Source organism: Oryctolagus cuniculus, chromosome 3 (genome assembly GCF_964237555.1).
Source record: "Oryctolagus cuniculus chromosome 3, mOryCun1.1, whole genome shotgun sequence".
Lineage (NCBI taxonomy): Eukaryota > Metazoa > Chordata > Mammalia > Lagomorpha > Leporidae > Oryctolagus > Oryctolagus cuniculus.
This window is the reverse complement of record NC_091434.1, coordinates 56,879,827-56,897,159: the sequence shown is the minus strand read 5'-3', so window position 1 is coordinate 56,897,159 and position 17,333 is coordinate 56,879,827. Positions and strand designations below refer to the sequence as shown.

Below are 17,333 nucleotides of genomic sequence, written 5' to 3'. Positions count from 1 at the left end.
CTGAAATGTTTTTCTAATGTTTTATTCTAGTAGTTTCAAAGTTTCAGGTCTCATTTTTAGATCTTTAATCCGTTTTGGGTTGGTTTTTGTACATGGTGGAAGAAATGGGTCCAGTTTCATTCTTCCACTTGTAGATATGCAAATACTTCACCACCATTTATTGAAGAGGCTATCCTTTATTCAGTACATGTCACTGCACCTTTGTAAAAGGTCGGTTGGCTGTAGAGTGTGGTTTTGCTTCCAGAGTCTGTTCTATTGGTCAATCAATCTGTTTTTATGTCAATATCATGTTTTTTAAATTGCTATGGCTTTGTAATATATTTTATTCAGATAGTATAATGACTCTTCATTGTTCCTTTTCTCAAGATTGCTTTGACTACTTGGGGTCTTTGTGGTTCCATGATAATTTTATTTTATTTTAAAAAACTATATTTGTTTCATCTAATTGTGTGACTGAGAGGCAGAGACATGAGGGGAGTTTGATTTTCCTTCTTTAGATTCATTCCACAAAGGCCTGAATTATACAGATTTGGATCTGGCTAAAACCAGCAACCTAGGACTCATCTAGGTCTCCTATGTGTGAGGCAGGGGCCCAAGCACTTGAACACCATCTGCTGCTGCCTTTTAGGACATAATAGCAGGAAACTGGATAGGAGAGGAGAAGTCAGAACCTAAACTGGCACTCTGGTAGGGGATGCAGGTGTTTTAAGTGGTGACTTATCCTCATGTGGCCACAATGCCCACCCCTTACACAGATAAATTTTATGAGCTTTTTTCCTAGTGCTATGAAAAAATATGACTGGTATTTTGATAGCAATTGCATTGAATCTATAAATTGCTTTGGGTGTTATGGTTATTTTAATGATACTGATTCTTCCAATCCCTGAACGTGGGACATTTTACTTTAGTTTTTTTTTAAATTTCTTTCATCAAGGATTCATAATTTTCATTGTAGAGATCTTTCTTCTTGTGGGGAACCGCAGGCTGGCCACCTGTGGGAACTTCCTCACTTTGCTGTTTGCATGGCCTGTTGTAACAACTTGTGCAAAACAAGTTAAGGAAGTGCTGGCTGCTGAGAAAAACAAATCAAGGAAGTGCTAACCACAGGATGTCCTGAAGACACAAACAACCCCGACGGAGCAAGATGAACTTTCGACCTGAGGCACTATGTGCCCTTCGACTTGATTGGACTGTGCCTGCATGGACTGCATGTGAACAGACTAGCCATTGGCTGGGATCATCCTGCTAGGGGAACCTAGGGTATATAATGTGGATAGGATTGCGTAGGGGGATGAGGGCTTGGCTTCTTTTCTTTCGCCTTGCATCTGGATGAATAAAGTTCCATGAGAACCGAGCAAGCAGCGATCATGTCTTTACTACGCTGGATTCTCATGGGCGAGCATCCGGCACTCCTCTTTGGTAAGATTTATCACCAAGTATTTTATTTTTATAGGTATTAGAAATGAGATTGCTTTCTTGACTTCTATCATACAATTCACTGTTGTTACGTAACATATTTGCACATTGACTTTGTATTGTATAACTGCTGAATTTGTTAGTTCTAACAGATTTTTGTAGAGTTTTTTGAGTTTTCTGTCAGATCATGTCATCTGCAAACAGCAATAATTTGACTTCCTCTTTCTGATTTGGGTACATTTTATTTCTTTCTCCTGACTAATTTTTCTGGCTAGGACTTTGAGTATTGTTTTGAATAAAAATGATAACAGTGGGCATCCTTGTCATGTTTCAGATCTTACAGAGAAAGCCTTCAGCTTTTCCCCATTCTTTAAGATGTTATTTTGGTTTATTATATATAATCTGTAGTGTGTTGAGGTACATTGTTTTTACACCTAATAGTTTCAGTGTGTTTAAACTTGAAGCAATGTTGACTTTCATCAAATGTCTTTTCTGCATCTTCTGAATCATTTCATATTTGTTCTTCATTCTGTGATGTGGTGTATTTATTACATTTATTGATTTGTGTATGTTAAACCATCCTTGCATCCTTGGATTGAATCCCAGTTGATCATTGTAAATAATGTTTTGGTATTAATTGGGTTGTGTTTTGCTCATCAAAAATACTAGCTTGTAGTTTTCTTATTGTGTCCTTGTCTGGTTTTGGTATCAAGGTTATGCCGGCCTTACTGAATAAATTTGAAAGAACTCCCTTATCACCATCATCTTCTTCTTTTCTTTTAGATAATTTAAGAAGTATTGTTATTCATTTAAAGGAAATCTTGGAGTAATTCAGTAAGGAAGGCTTCTGATCCTGGCCTTTTCTTTGATAGGAGGCTTTATATTACTGACTCAATCTTCCTACTTGTTACTTTTCTGTTGAGTTGTTCTATTTCTTCTTAAATCAAGGGGTGTGTGTCCAGGAAATTTTCAATTTCTTATAGGTCATCAAATTTGCTACCATTTAGTTGTTTATAATACTCTCTAACAACCTCTGTGTTTGTGGTATGAGTCTAAATTTCTCCCATTTTATCTTTTTTTATGTTTTTAAGCCTCTCCTTTTTCTGAGTTGATATGATTAAGGGTTTGGAAATTTTTATGTCTTCAAGTAATCATCTCTTCATTTCATTGACTATATATATATATATATATGCACACACACACACACATAGGGTATATACATGTCTATTTCTTTTTTATGCTCTGAGTTTGTTATTTCTTTTCTGTACTAATTTGGGATTTGATTTTTTTTCCTGGTTCTTTGAGGTACACAGCAAGTTTCTTTATAGACTTTCTGCTTTGTGGTGCAGACCTTAATTGCTATAAACTTCCCTAATTTTTCTGTGTCCTATAGGTTTTGGTAAGCTGTGTTTCCTTTTCATTCCTTTCAAGAAATTTAAATATCTGCTGAATTTCTTCTTTTAACATTGGTTTTTCCAGAGTAAATTGCTTAATTACCATATATTTAAATAGACTGCAATTTTTTGTTATTGCTTTTGATTATATTAGTAACAATAATTTTTATGATTCCTACCTTAAAAATTTATTGAAATTTGCCTTGTGACAGTCATATGATCTGTCATAGAGCAAATGCCATGTAGTGCTGAGAAAGCTATGTATTCTACAGCTTTGGATAGAATGTTCTATAAATGCCTGTTAGAGTCAGCTGATCTAAGTTCCAGTTTAACACTGCTGTTTCTTTGTTCATTTTCTGTCTGGATGAACAGTTCATTTCTGAAAGTGGAATGGTAAAGTCCCTGACTATTTGCATTGATGTCTATCTCTTTCCTTAGATCTATTAATATTTACCTTATGATTTGAGTGTTCTGGTATTGGGTGCATGTATATTCACCATTGCTATTTCTTCTTACTGGACTTAACCTTTTATTCTTATATAATGATCTTCCTTGTTACTTTTTACTTGTTTTGATTTAAAATCTCTTTTATGTGATAGAAATACACTATCCTTGCTTTCTTTTGGGTTCCATTTGCATAAAACTCTTATTCCCTCTTGTTACTTTTAATCTGTGCATGTTCTTAAAGTTTTTTATATGTAGCATATAGCTGGGTCTTATTTATTAATGTACTTTTTTGGGGGGGTTGGAGGCAGAGAGAGAAGAAAGGAGAGGAGAGAAGAAAGAGAGAGAGACTTTTCATGTCTCTCCCTACAACACTGAGCTCATTGAAAATATATCCTTATTTTCCCTTTCTGCATTGCTACAATTTCAGGATTTACAGAATAAGTATTTTGAGAGGAACCAAAATATGTTTGAAGCCCTCCAATATTGAGTGGGTCACTTCCTTGCTTACCTGACAAATTCGTGCTTGTGCCTCTCTCCTCAGGAAGCACTCTGCTTCTGCCATATCTACATTAACGTCTAGCTCTCACCCCAAACTGGAATAAAACATTAGAGTAGCTTCCCAGCTTACATGTGAGATGTTCTGTCCTGCCCCTCCTGCCTAGAATTCAGTAAGGATTTTTATAACTGTAGGGCTTACTGATCCTGTGGCTCTTGAGTATAACATTTGTGTTTCATCTCTGACTGCTACAATGATTTTTCTCCATTTTAGCACCACAATTTTTGAGCAAAAATATGCTAAATGCTGGCCTAAAAGAGGAATAGATTTTTAATTTTTTTCTCAGAGATTTAGAAATGTTTATCATTACATGGCATGTGCATAATGTCCTAAAGATAACTAATAAAACAGAGCACACTGATACAACTTCTTAATAAATTATTTCAACAGTACAGATAGGATGAGACCACATTGTTCTAGGATTCTCAGGAAAAGCAAACTTTTAAAGTTAACTTTAAATGAAGGCTATTGTGAAGTAAAAAGAACACATTTTATTTTGTCAATAATGTGGATCAAAATCTGGATGAAACATGCATGTTTGTAATACTTTTACTAATAAAATCTCTAATTTAAAAAAATCCAAATTCCCATCAAATACAGAATTTAATAAGCTTATTGTTTTGTGTTTATTCAATAAAATAGAACTCAATATTTCACAGACTCAACTACTAATGACATAGTTCTTTCTGAAGAACATTGTTAGGTAGAAGAAAATAGACACCAAATGGTATATGAGTGTCCCTCAGAAAGTTCATGGAGACATGAAATTGAGCAGCAATGCACATTTTCCATTAAGCTTGTGAATATCTTTTGTATATAGTATGATTCCCCTTACAGGAAGCTTAAGCATAGGCAGTCTAATATATTATGATAGAAATCAGAGCAATGGCTGCAGGATGGAAACAACTGGACTTTCTGGGGCAGAAGAAAGGTTCTTTATTCCCACTGGTGGGATGATTTTTGTGGATATATCTATCTATATATATATGTTTAAGTTTGAGGCATTGTACATGCATTATCTGTGTATGTATGTAAATTGTTCTTCAACAAAGCAATTCAATATAAAAAGCAGATGAAATAATCTATATGGTGCATATGAAGGACAACTAATAGATAGCAATCACATGGATTTGAGGGAAAAATGTCCATAAAGAAATGGGAGAAGACGGGCTGGCGCCGCGGTTCAATAGGCTAATCCTCTGCCTGCAGCACCGGCACCCTGGGTTCTAGTCCTGGTTGGGGCGCCAGATTCTGTCCCGGTCACTCCTCTTCCAGTCCACCTCTCTGCCTAGTGGAGGATGGCCCAAGTGTTTGGACCCTACACCCACAAGGGAGACCAGGAGAAACACCTGGCTTTTGGCTACGGATCAGTGTGGTGCATCGGCCGCAGTGGCCATTGAGGGGTGAACCAATGGAAAAAAGGAAGACCTTTCTCTCTGTCTCTCTCATCCACTCTGCCTGTCAAAAAATAAAAAAAAAAATAAAAAAAAGAAATGGGAGAAGACAGAATTGATAAATATGTCAAGGCTAAGATATGGGGATTCTTAAATGTCAACCAATGGAAAGCCACTATTATTTTCTGCAGAATGAGAAAAGATCAGAAAAATACTTTGGAAATTCTAATCACTATTACCTAAAGAAGCCATTAGAACAAATAAAATAGATATATAGCCAAGAGATAATGATTGATCTATATTCTATTGCCATGTTTTATGGAATTGGCCTTGTATTATAATATGGAATTATTGTGAAAAGTATTATTTTAAATATTTCTTTAGTACATTTTTCCCAACAATAGTCTGTTAAAATGGAATAATGAAGTCTTCATTAATAGGACTAAATTCTTCTTTCAGGAGTAAAATCACAGAACTTGTAATAAATCTAAGTAATAAGTCTACCAATTGGCCGGCGCCATGGCTCACTTGGCTAATCCTCCACCTGCGGCGCCGGCACCCCAGGTTCTAGTCCCTGTTAGGGTGCTGGATTCTGTCTCAGTTGCTCCTCTTCCAGTCCAGCTCTCTGCTGTGACCCGGGAAGGCAGTGGAGGATGGGCCCCTGCACCCGCATGGGAGACCAGGAGGAGGCACCTGGCTCCTGGCTTTGGATCGGTGCAGCACGCCAGCTATGGCAGCCATTTGGGGGGTGAACCAACGGAAGGAAGACCTTTCTCTCTGTCTCTCTCTCTCTCACTGTCTAAGTCTGCCTTAAAAAAAAAGTCTACCAATGCTGCAGCTAAAAGAGGAGACTTTATTTCTTGTCTCCTACATTAAGGTTTAATTTCTGAAATCTTAATATTGCAACTGAATTTTTGAATTACAACTGAATTATAAATAATTATGTGAATCAAAAGAGAAAAAGAAAATTAATGAGGGCAAGATCACTGCTCTTTGTCTCTAGATGCAGTATGGTACAGTTCTGATTGGCTTTTTATAGAGTTTTATTCAGTTCTATCAGAAATATTAGAGGAATGTAATAACACAATCCAAGATACTTTCAAAATACATAAAGGCTATAAGGAAATGAGAAGAAAATGGTAATGAGCAACAACAGATGTTTCTTTCTTGGATGAGTAATTAGAGATAGAAATAGCATCTTGCTAAAAGCAAAAGGGTTTCAACACCAACTCTTCAGGAATTAAGCAAGATACTTCACAAATTTGCACAATTTGTAAAATATAAAAAAATGAGGAGAAATGCAGATCTACAAGCTCCATGTGTTGGTCACAATCTTATGCATTTGTAGACCAGGATAAAAAACACAAAAGAATCTCTTAATAATGTGTTTCTGCCTCTGAAATTACATAATAGATTCAATCCTTTCAGTTGAAGTGTGAATATCTGTGTTTCACTGTGTAAATATACATTTCTCTAGAGTGACAACATATTTTTTTAAATTACCTTTCCACCCCAATGTCTAAGGAAAATACAAATAACAGTTGTTTGAAAAGGAATGGTGTATGTTATGGGATATTTTTCAGTAAAGGGACAACAATGTGGGTTCGCATCATTCAGAAAAACTGTATTCTCTCTTCATATATAATTTGGACCTGTTGTTCAGTTTACTCAAAAGGCATTGGATATTTCAGAAGGGTATTATAAGATTAGAGATTAAAATCTAAGAAAGATGATTGGTAAATTCTCGAAGACTAACTCCTTTGGATTTTTTGTTTTGATCTATTCAGACTTAATGTGAGGTAAAAAAGAAAATATTGGTGCAGGGATTAGTCATTTGGCTCTTCCTCTGCGTAATTTATCTGCTCTTAATGTAAGTCTTTGGTATTTTGACAAGCTATATGATTCTTTTGTTTACTGTCCCTTGCCCTGTTCTATGCTTCTTCATAGCAACATTCTCCCATCTGCACCCATGCCACAGAAAGACAGCTAACAATATTGTGAACATTAAGATGATTGACACTGTCAAATTTTAATCTTAAAATTGTATTATTTAGGTCAACATTTTTAACTAGCCCATACACTTGATGCCTTTCATTATTGTTTCCATAGTTCTATTTCTCTGTCACTTAGGGGAATTTTGTTTAAGCTTATGTTACTTTTCCTTTTGACTCACACAGGGCAATATTACTTTGCTAATATTTGGATCCACAGCATTAGACGTTACAGCTCAGTTTTGTTTTCCCTGTGTTCATGTGCATATATTTGTAATTGAACTGTAGTGCCTTGCTGTTCCTTTAATATAAGTCTGGAATAGTAGTTCTTTGCCTATTGCTAATAGTCTAGACAGATCATTTGCCTGGACCAATGTGCTATTAGAAAGAGTGACCCCTTGAGTTTTTTCTTTTTTCTAATTTACTAATCATGGCCAAAATTTAAGGCCTATCTTTGTATGCAACTTTACATATTATTTTTTAATTTTTATTTCTTCACTCTAAAACTTTTTTTTGGTGATAGTGAAGATATGTAAGTATAGATAAATATTCACAAAATTTTTCACAGTGCCAGAACTAAGGGAAAACAAATGTTTGTGTTTTGTTACACTCTGTACTGGATTTATTAGATAGTGTTTTATTACCTATCCACCTCTGTGACACCATGTTCATGGAAGTATAATCATTAATCTCTGTATTTCTTTGATAATATATTTTTATATTTTAAGATCTATTATAAAATACTTTTATTTATTTATTTATTTTTAAAGATTATTTGAAAGACAGAGTTACAGAGAGGCAGAGGCAGAGAGAGAGAGAGATATCTTCCATCTGCTACTTAACTCCTCAGATGGCCAGCAGGAGCCAGGAGCTTCTTCCAGGTCTTCCACACAGGTACAGGGGCCAAACACTTGGGCCATCTTCTACTGCTTATGTAGGTCTTAGAGAACTTGATTGGAAGTGGAGCAGCCAGGTCTTGAACTGGCACCCATATGGGTTGCTGGCACTGCAGATGGTGGATTTACCTGCTATGCCACAGTGCCGGCGCCACAAAATACTTTTAATATATTAAACACAAAAGAATTTAATATTTTATTCTTGCATTATATAATGAGACGTCCACATTACATTCTTCACACTAAAAACTATATAATAATCAGTTTTTATCTAAGGTATTCAAATTATAAGGGGAGACCCAAAGCAGTAGTAATGTTCTGGGCACTAAGAAGTATTGTGCAAATGTGCTACTTCCATTGCTAGATCATAGACCTAGAAAATGAGGGAGCATTTGAGCACATCATTGCACACCACTGCAGGCCATCTGTTCAGCAAGGTGTTGCCTGATTGTGATCTATGCGGGAGGTATAGAGTTTATTGGCCCTTAAAATTATATTTTGCCTCTCTGACCTTCTGTAATCATATATATATAAAACACACACACACACACACACACACACACACACACACATATATATATGTGTGTGTGTAATGAATCTTCTGGGCCTGTGGGCAATTGTATTTTTTTCATGTTTCTGCTTTTTAAAATTTTATTTAAGTTATACAAGTTTCATGTATTTCATATAAACAGATTCAGGAACATAGTGATAATTCCCACCCTAACCTCCCTCCCACCCACTCACCAACCCTTCTTCCTTCTCCCTCTCCTGTTCCCATTGTTAATTTTTACAAAGATCCATTTTCAGTTTATTTAATGATCATAAACACTACATGAAGTAGAAGAGTTCAACATATAATATGAAAAAAACAACACTGTTCCTCAGTGGAAGACACAGACAATCACTGAATATCAAAATGTGCATTCATTCCAATAACACCACATTTTACATATTCTAGTAGCTACCTTGAATCAGGGAAAGCATATAATATCTGTCTTTTGGGGACTGGCTTATTTCAATAATATGATAGTTTCCAGTTGCATCCATCTTTTTTTTTTTTTATTTGACAGGTAGAGTTACAGACAGTGAGAGAGAAAGAGAGAGAGAGGGAAACAGAGAGAGAGAGAGAGAGAGAGAGAGAGGTCTTCCTTCTGTTGGTTCACTCCCCAAATGGCCACCAAGGCTGCCGCTTCACCAATCCGAAGCCAGGAGCCAGATGCTTCCTCCTGGTCTCCCATGTGGGTGCAGGGACCAAGCATTTGGGCCATTCTCCAATGCCCTCTAGGGCCACAGCAGAGAGCTGGACTGGAAGAAGAGCAACTTGGACTAGAACCTGGCACCTGTATGGGATGCCGGTGCAGGTGCCGCAGGCGGAGGATTAACCAAGTGAGCTACGGCGCCGGCCCGTTGCATCCATCTTGTTGCAAAAGACAAAACTTCATTTTTTTTTGTTGTTTTGTTTTTTACAACTGAGTAGTATTCCATAGTGTATATATACCATGATTTCTTTATCTAGTCAACAATTGACGAACACTTGGGTTGATTCCATGTCTTAGCTATTGTGAATTCTGCTGCAGTGAACATGGGGGTACAGATAACTCAAATTGTATCTTCTAGTGTATGTGGCACTATGTGTCTATTCTTTTTTACTATTTAATATATATATATATGAATAAATTGATACGTTTGTTTTCTTATATAGCTAATGAAGTGAAAATCTTACAAATATCAAATGAGATGACGGTAGTTATCTAAGAAATAATTTATTATCCCCTTTTTCAAGAAAGTTTAATGACTCAGAAGCAGTGATTAAAGAGCTCTAAGTTTTTATATGAGTCTTCTGGACTCATTTTTCTTTTTTGAAGGAAAATAAAACTAAATTAATACACAGTTATTCTTAAGTGTTGAAAATTAACTGAAATGTGATCCCTGTTAAACATAAGAGTGGGAATAAGAGAGGGAAGAGATGCATAATTTGGGACATGCTCAAGCTGACTTGCCCCAAATGGTAGAGTTAGAAACATACCAGGGGATTCCAATTCAATCCCATCAAGGTGGCATGTACCAATGCCATCTCACTAGTCCAAGTGATCAATTTCAGTTCACAATTGATCATAATGAAAGGACTAAGTGTCAAAGGGAGCACATAAACAAGACTAGTACCTGCTTACACTAACCGATAGAATAAATAAAGGGGAGAGTGATCCAACATGGGAATTGAGATACTCAGCAGACTCATAGAATGGCAGATGTCCTAAATAGCACTCTGGCCTCAGAATCAGCCCTAAAGGCACTCGGATCTGGCTGAAAAGCCCATGAGAGTATATCAGGCATGGAAAGCCAAGACACTCTGGCAAAAAATCTCTGTGAGTGAGATCCCAGTGGAAAGAACAGGTCTTCAAAGAAGGAGGTACCTTTCTCTGAAGGGAGGAGAGAACCTCCACTTTGACTATGACCTTGTCTAAACAAGATAAGAGTCGGAGAACGCAGAGGGCTTCCATAGCCTTGGAAACTCATGACTGGAGCATAGGGAGATTACTGATGCCATAGACAGGAGTGTCAATTGGTAAAGTCAACAACAGGAGTCACTGTGCACTTACTCCTCATGTAGGATCTCTGTCCTTAATGTGCTGTGCATTGAGATTTAATGCTATAATGAGTACTCAAACAATATATTTCACTTTGTGTTTCTATGGGGGTGCAAACTGTTGAAATCTTTACTTAATGTATACTAAACTGATCTTCTGTAAAAAAAAAAAAAAAGAAATTATCAATTCCCAACTTGACCCTCACTGGGATTAAACATGACAATAGGTCTGCTCTGATTTCATCATCATTTTAAAAAAAAATCATCTATTATTTTTCACTTTATGTTTCTGTGTGGGAGCAAACTGTTGAAATCCTTACTTAATGTATACTAAGCTGATCTTCTGTATGTTAAGATAATCGAAAATGAATCTTGATGTGAATGGAAGGGGAGAGGGAGTGGGAAAGGGGAGGGTTGTGGGTGGGAGGGACGGTATGGGGGGGAAGCCATTGTAATCCATAAATCGTACTTTGGAGATTTATATTCATTAAATAAAAGTTAAAAAAAATAAAAAAATCATAAAAAAATAAATAAATAAATTAAGAGTAAAAAAAAAATATACCATAGAGCCAAAATCTATGGAAATTTTATTTTAATAGTTTTCAAATTTTTAGCCAAACAATACTGAACATTTAAGAAATTATTGAATTTTTATACTTAAATTATTTTACTATATTTTAGAATTATTTGTGCTTGCATTATAATTCTACAATTTCTAAAACCTTGTTCAATTAGTGTTATTTTGTTTTTTTTTTTTTAAATTTTTAAAATTTTATCTGCTTTTTAGGGATAAGCTGTCTGACCGGTCCCATTTTTAGAAATAAGTTGTTATGAACCAAAGTTCGTGTTGAGAACAAGTTAAAAACCTCAAAAATTACTTAAAAAATTAAAAATTTCTTGAAGGCACTGAGAGGTACCACAGCAGAAAGGATTTGCAGGGGTTCAAGATTCAAGAGAAAAGGGAAACCAGTTGGGCAAGACGAGGTCAGCCTTAGGGGAGCTTTCAGGCAGGGAACACGAGTACAGTCAGGATACTTTTAATGAGAAAAGATTCAATTCTCCAGGGATATTAACAACTTCCAAATATGCATGCAACCAGCAATATGGGTTCAGATATATTACAGGCAATTGAGACACCTAAAAGGAGAAATATACAAATACAAAATTATGAGATTTTTTACAGAACTTTTATTATGGACTAATAGAACAAAATAGATACACATACACAAGTGTATAGAATATCTGACCATGCACTAAGTACAAAACCACTCACTGTGTTTTCCTGGGAGGCTGTTTCCAACTAGATAGTGTGCCCCCAGGTGCTTTGTGCCTTATCTAACTCATTTCTCTTTTTTGTTTATTTATGCCGCTCTTGGTTTGTACTGCACAGGATGTGCTTACTGGCTTCATTTCTTAGGAGATTAGGATTAAGAAAGAATTTATTATTTTTCTTTCTTTAAAAATTATAAATTTATGTTTGCATGTATTTGATAGAAAGAAATAGGCAGAGCTCCTTTCTGCAGTTCACACCTCAAATGCTTGCAACAGCTGGGTTTGGGCCAGGCTGAAGCTAGGAGGTAGGAACACCATCTAGGTCTCCAACATCTGTGACAGGAACCCAGTTACTTCAACCATCACTGCTGCCTCTCAGGGTCTACATTATCAGGAAGCTGGATTCAGAAGCCAGAGCCAGGTACCAAATCCATCTATTCAATATTGAACACAGGCATATCAATTGTTAGGGCAAATGCCTGCCCCAGAATGATTTTTAATAACTATTTATTTGAAAAATATAGGAACACTGCAGCAATTTCTTACCAAGAAATGATAGCTCAGATGCTTAAGATTTCTTTATGGATGATAAGGATAATAAAATATTAGCAACAACAAAGCCAGTTGTTGACAAGTAGCTCAATGGTGACAAGACAATAAAACTTTACCAATATTTTAGAATGAACACCACTGAAATATCAGTGTTCCTAAGATCAGTGTCACACTAAAAGGCAAGAGCAAAATTCTCATCCCATAGAATGAATATAAAATAGAAGACATATGTGAAGTTATCTGCAGAGTCAAGAATAATTGAGCAATGTGAGTATTTAGCAAAAACCATTTTGGTAAGAATTTAGTACGTTTCCAAAGACATACAATATCTATTAATTTCGAGGTGAAATAGCTTATAATGTGCTATAATTAAGGATATGTCTGAGAATTTAAGCCAGATGTTTGATAGGAATCATAAAATACACTTTTCTCCCCGAAACTAAATTCAATAAAGCATTTTCATGTGAGTTAATTTGGGAAAGTCAATTTTATAGCAGATAAGTGCCTGAAGTGTTAGCATATGGTCCAAATGTAGCTCTGGGAAAACACTGAATCCTAATCTGCTCTCTTCCTTAGTTGAATAAGTTTCTTCTCTAAACAGTTTGGTCTTTTAATTTCTCAATTTTCTTATACTCTCATCTTTAATAGGTATATATATTTCTGAAGTTCGCTGAAAATATCAATCCAAAGTAATTATATAGCACCTGGATGGGTGGTCCTCATATATGTGTCTGTATCTCCAACTCAGCTTATTTGTTGTTCCAAGATGCCTTTTCCTGTACCACCAGGTTATTGCTCTTAAAGGCATACTATCACCACAAAGTGTATGTATGCCCTAGGGAAAAAAAAAAAAAACATATACCAGTCGCAATGAATTCTTATTATCTACAATATAATCTCCAAATCTTTCATTCTGAAAAATAAAGGATATTTGATATTTTTCTATGTTTGTCTCATAATTATGCACTGAACTTATCCAACTAAGTTATTATATTATTATTCTCTACTGATGATATGTAGTTTCTCATTTCTATTTCTCTTTTCATATTGTTCAATTAACCTGGTGACATTTTATCCAAAATAGATCCCTGTATATTTTAAAGTTCTATCTTATTACCTCTTCTTAATACTTTTTCAAGCCCTCAAGTAAAAATCTCTTTTGCATATTCCCATTTTACATTGTGTTACTACTATTGGTGACCCATTTTATTGATTAGGTAGATTAAAAAATCTTTGAAGCCACTTAGTGTATTTTATTTATCAATCTCTTTTATACTGTAGAGCACAATGCTTATTGACACGTTTGTGAAAATGAACAAGTCTGCATATCTTCAAAAACTAACAAGTAACATATAAGTTACATTTCTTAGAAGATTATTTATTTGGAAGTCAGAGTCACAGAGAGAAAGAGAGGGAGATCTTCCATCCTCTGGTTCATTCCGCACATGGCCACAGCATCTGGGGCTGTGCCAGTCTGAAGCTAGGAACCTGAAGTTTTCCCCAGGTCTCACACATATGTGCAGTGGCCTAAGCACTAGGGTCACCTTCTGCTGCTCACCCAGGCACATTATAAAGGAAGAGGATTATAAGTGGAGTATCTGGGACGCATTCCTGTGCTCTTATGGGATGCCAGTGTCTGAGGTGGTGGCTTTACATGCTACACCACAATGGCATCCCCAATTTATATATTTTATGTGCACTTGTATTAAATGTTATTTTGGGAAAGGAGCCAATTTTTCTATGTTGTGAGGGGAGGCAAAATATTAACTTAATGCCTAGTTCTCTAACTGAAATATCATAAATGTCTCTGATGGATTTATACATTACCTGACAGCTATCAAATAAAAATGAACCATATATCATAGTGAAGAGAGATGCTGGTAATTCTCAGAGCCCAAGAATAAGAACAAAATTATAATATTTAAAATATGCTTATGAGAGTTGAAATTTTATTTGACAGTTATCTGCTTCAGTTGAAATTCTTGAAAGCTCTAAGAATTCTAAAAGGCAAAACTTCGTCATAATCAACCATTTATTTTATGGCACATCTCTGCGAACCTGGCAGCTATAATTTATTTGTTAATGGACATGTAACTTGCATAGCTTAAAAATGTTTTGACATGAAACCATAATATTCATTGATAATCTCTATAGGATAGAAAAAAAGTAGTGTTCTCACTCTCAGCCACATTATTTTAATTCATTTGCTCTTTATTGCATTACATTACTATATTAGTCACTACATATACATTTATGAATGAAAACCAAATAAATAATTATGAGGTGATAATGCTTATATTTATGTAATTTGTTTCAACATTTTCATAGTCTATTGTTATCTACAGCATTTATTATCAGAATATTAGCATGTAAGCAGAGCTAGTGTAATCCCATGTTTTTTGGTGTTTGACAACTCAGTAAAGTTATATCAGCATGAGTAGCAATTTGTGCTGCTTTTAAAAAGTGTATTTTCCCATTTCATCACACTAACAAACACCAGCATTTATGAGTTTTTATCCCAATTTGCGTTTATTGAGCCTAGATCTATATTATGCTGAGGAGTATCTAAAGAATTGTTTCTCTGATTAAACGATGACTGAAGCTAGAAATCCATTATGATTACTGAGGAGAAACAGAGAAGAGCTGTGATATTGAAATGGTTACCATGAATTCATTTTGGTTCTGAGAAAAAATGTACACATGCTGTTCAATCATAATTTTCATCTGAAGTTTAAATGAGTTGTCATTATCATGGAAGGAAAGAACTTTTGCGTTCTGTTGGCTATAATATTCGTGGTTCAATATTAAGTGTACAAGAGTTGTTTCTGAAGAAGTAGGTATCTATTCATGGATGGAAGTGTCTGAGACATGGTCATTGTTTATGTGTTGATAACCATACCACCGTTCTCAAGTGGACTTACATTATTTCATCTTGCAGATCCAATATTTTAACAAATTTTAAAAGATTTGAAGCCACTCTCCCTGACCACCAAAGTGGAAACTGCTGCTTTTTCAATCATTAAAAAGTATAAGCAAAAAGTATAGTTAAATTTTTTGGAAAACATTCATTTATGAAGATCCATGTTGTAGAATGATGTCTCTTTCCAGAAAGACAGTCACTAACCTAGCAATACGCATCTTCCTGTGTACCTAACGTTTCTTGTGGAAGCTCTTGGATGTCCTACTCTGTTCTGACCACTGTAACCAACGTCCATAGATTAGGTGGATTATAAACAAGAGACATTTATTTCCCACAGTTCTAAAGGATACAAATTCAAACATTCAGGTGCTGGTAGGCTTGATGTTTATTAAGGGCCTGTTTTCTGGTTCATGGATTATGTTCTTGCTGGGACATATGGGGTAAGGTTAGAGGGAGCCCTCTGGTGCTTTTATTGAAAGCACTAATTGTACTTAGAAGGACGTGAACTTCATTTTCTAATTACCTCCCAAAGACACAAATGCAAATACTATTAAACTGGGTTTAGATTTTAATGCATAAATTTTGTGGGGTTGGTGGGGTCTATTACATGTGGAAAATAAATTTAATGGAGTAGCAGAACTCCTTCTTTCAGGTTAGAAGAAACATTGTGATAGCATTTACAAACAACTAAAATGTAATTCCAAATGCATTTCTCACTACTATTAATATCAAACAACGAAATGTGTTTTTATTTCTTTTTTTCTTTTCTTTTTTTTTTTTTTTTACAGGCAGAGTGGACAGTGAGAGAGAGAGGCAGAGAGAAAGGTCTTCCGTTGTCGTTGGTTCACCCTCCAATGGCCGCTGTGGCCAGCGTGCTGTGGCCAGCACACTGTTCCTATCCGAAGCCCAGAGCCAGGTGCTTCCTCCTAGTCTCCCATGCGGGTACAGGGCCCAGCACCTGGGCCATCGTCCACTGCACTCCCGGGCCACAGCAGAGAGCTGGCCTGGAAGAGGAGCAAACGGGACAGAATCTGGCACCCCGACCAGGACTAGAACCCAGTGTCCCAGGCACCGCAGGCGGAGGATTAGCCTATTGAGCCATGGCACCAGCCCAAAATGTGTTTTTCAACAATCATTGTCATTTGTTTAGTTTATCTTATAATTATTAGTGTCTTCAAAAGATGATTTTAAATTTATAAATCAAATAACATGTTTTTAAAATAAAATTTCAAAGACAAAGCATTTATCATGATTCAAAGATGTTAGTTAAAGATAGAAATTAGCTAAACATCAGATATAGCCAGGAAGCTCAAGAAAAACTTTTTTTTCCCCTTTTATTATACAGTATTATTTTCTCTTTTCTTTTTGTCACTTCCAAATTAAGGAAACCAAACAGGTAGACAAAAATTCAATGTGTTGAAAGGTGTTCCAGACCCCCAAAGCACAGAATTTTGGCAAAACAAATGTGTCTTTAATAGATTATTTAATGTTCCAAAAATAAACACACTTTTTTGTGACTTTCTGAGGATTGTTTGAACAATCTCAATAGCAACCTTTGCTAATTCCTCCTCACTATCTCAAAAACTCTTTATTGCATTTTAATATCACACAACTGAATTGATTGACTTCCTTTTTAAAAAAATTATTTAATAAATATAAATTTCCAAAGTAAAACTTTTGGATTATAGTGGCTTTTTCCCCCCGATAACCTCCCTCCCACCTGCAACCATCCCATCTCCCACTCCCTCTCCCATCCCAAACACATCAAGATTCATTTTCAATTATCTTTATATACAGAAGATCAATTTAGTATATACTAAGTAAAGATTTCAACAGTTTGCACCCACACCGAAGCACAAAGTATAAAATACTGTTTGAGTACTAGTTACACTGTTAATTCACATAGTA

General features: G+C 35.6%; 1 long non-coding RNA gene across 1 annotated transcript; it reads left to right on the top strand.

Moving 5' to 3' along the window:
- The first annotated feature begins 1,286 nt into the window (after positions 1-1,286).
- On the top strand, positions 1,287-17,099 carry LOC138848963 (uncharacterized). Its single transcript, XR_011387209.1, has 2 exons — positions 1,287-1,419; positions 16,214-17,099. It is a non-coding gene; the product is annotated as an uncharacterized lncRNA (long non-coding RNA).
- Positions 17,100-17,333: the final 234 nt, after the last annotated feature.